We start from the raw sequence: 2,500 nt of genomic DNA on the forward strand, positions 1-2,500 counted from the left end.
GATACCTTTTTTCTGAGCAGACATAAGTCCATATCGGGACCTAGAGATCGAATTTTGACGTGATTTTTTGCAGGGAGGCTCACAAACACAATATATTCACGTCCACAAAGTTTTAGATTTTTTCTCCAAGGGATGAATTTTTAATGAATTTTTGAATCGGCAGATTATGAAAAACCGGGGAAAATAGAAAAAGGCACCTAGAGATCGAATTTTGACCTGATTTTTTGCAGGCATTCACACAAAATAACACCAAATGTGTCTGCAAAGTTTCGTTACATTTCCCCAAGGGAATGATTTATAATGAATTTTTCTCCGAATCATCGCACCATGGTGCACCTTGATGCCCACCTTGGTGCCTCTTGATACCCACCTTGGTGCTTCTTGATACCCACCTTGGTGCCTCTTGGTGCCTCTTGGTGCCCACCTTGGTGCCTCTTGATGCCCACCATGGTGCACCTTGATGCACACCTTGGTGCCTCTTGGTGCCTCTTGGTGCCCACCTTGGTGCCTCTTGATGCCCACCATGGTGCACCTTGATGCACACCTTGGTGCCTCTTGATGCCCACCTTGGTGCCTCTTGATACCCACCTTGGTGCCTCTTGATGCCCACCTTGGTGCCTCTTGATACCCACCTTGGTGCCTCTTGGTGCCCACCTTGGTGCCTCTTGCTACCCACCATGGTGCCTCTTGGTGCCCACCATGGTGCCTCTTGGTGCCCACCATGGTGCACCTTGATGCACACCTTGGTGCCTCTTGATGCCCACCTTGGTGCCTCTTGATGCCCACCTTGGTGCCTCTTGATACCCACCTTGGTGCCTCTTGGTGCCCACCATGGTGCCTCTTGGTGCCCACCATGGTGCACCTTCATGCACACCTTGGTGCCTCTTGATGCCCACCTTGGTCCCTCTTGATACCCACCATGGTGCACCTTGGTGCCTCTTGGTGCCCACCTTGGTGCCTCTTGATGCCCACCATGGTGCACCTTGATGCCCACCTTGGTGCCTCTTGGTGCCCATCATGGTGCCTCTTCATGCCCACCCTGGTGCCTACCTGGTGCGTTTTTATGCACCCTGGTGCCCTCCTGGTGCGTTTTTATGCACCCTGGTGCCCTCCTGGTGCGTTTTTATGCACCCTGGTGCCCTCCTGGTGCGTTTTTATGCACCATGGTGCCTACTTGGTGCGTTTTTCGCACCCTGGTGCCCTCCTGGTGCGTTTTTATGCACCCTGGTGCCCTCCTGGTGCGTTTTTATGCACCCTGGTGCCTACTTGGTGCGTTTTTATGCACCATGGTGCCCTCCTGGTGCGTTTTTATGCACCATGGTGCCCTCCTGGTGCGTTTTTATGCACCATGGTGCCCTCCTGGTGCGTTTTTCGCACCCTGGTGCCCTCTTGGTGCGTTTTTATGCACCATGGTGCCCTCTTGGTGCGTTTTTTGCACCATGGTGCCCTCTTGGTGCGTTTTTATGCACCATGGTGCCCTCTTGGTGCGTTTTTCGCACCCTGGTGCCCTCCTGGTGCGTTTTTATGCACCCTGGTGCCCTCCTGGTGCGTTTTTATGCACCCTGGTGCCTACTTGGTGCGTTTTTATGCACCATGGTGCCCTCCTGGTGCGTTTTTCGCACCCTGGTGCCCTCCTGGTGCGTTTTTATGCACCCTGGTGCCCTCCTGGTGCGTTTTTATGCACCCTGGTGCCCTCCTGGTGCGTTTTTATGCACCATGGTGCCCTCCTGGTGCGTTTTTCGCACCCTGGTGCCCTCCTGGTGCGTTTTTATGCACCATGGTGCCCTCCTGGTGCGTTTTTATGCACCCTGGTGCCCTCCTGGTGCGTTTTTATGCACCATGGTGCCCTCCTGGTGCGTTTTTCGCACCCTGGTGCCCTCCTGGTGCGTTTTTATGCACCATGGTGCCCTCCTGGTGCGTTTTTATGCACCATGGTGCCTACCTGGTGCGTTTTTCGCACCCTGGTGCCCTCCTGGTGCGTTTTTATGCACCCTGGTGCCTACTTGGTGCGTTTTTATGCACCATGGTGCCCTCCTGGTGCGTTTTTCTGCACCCTGGTGCCCTCCTGGTGCGTTTTTCTGCACCATGGTGCCCTCCTGGTGCGTTTTTCGCACCCTGGTGCCCTCCTGGTGCGTTTTTATGCACCATGGTGCCCTCCTGGTGCGTTTTTTGCACCATGGTGCCCTCCTGGTGCGTTTTTATGCACCATGGTGCCTCTGGTGCGTTTTTTTTTTTTTTTTTTTTTTTTTTTTTTTTTTGCGTTTTTATGCACCTGGTGCCTCTTGGTGCGTTTTTTTTGCTTTGTTTTTTATGCACCTGGTGCCTCCTGGTGCGTTTTTTGCACCCTGGTGCCCTCCTGGTGCGTTTTTATGCACCCTGGTGCCCTCCTGGTGCGTTTTTATGCACCCTGGTGCCCTCCTGGTGCATGCCCTGCTTGTGCGTTTTTCGCACCATGGTGCCCTCTTGGTGCGTTTTTCGCACCCTGGTGCCCTCCTGGTGC

This window comes from Abrus precatorius, unplaced genomic scaffold (genome assembly GCF_003935025.1).
Source record: "Abrus precatorius isolate BTA unplaced genomic scaffold, Abrus_2018 Scaffold81, whole genome shotgun sequence".
NCBI classification, from domain to species: domain Eukaryota; kingdom Viridiplantae; phylum Streptophyta; class Magnoliopsida; order Fabales; family Fabaceae; genus Abrus; species Abrus precatorius.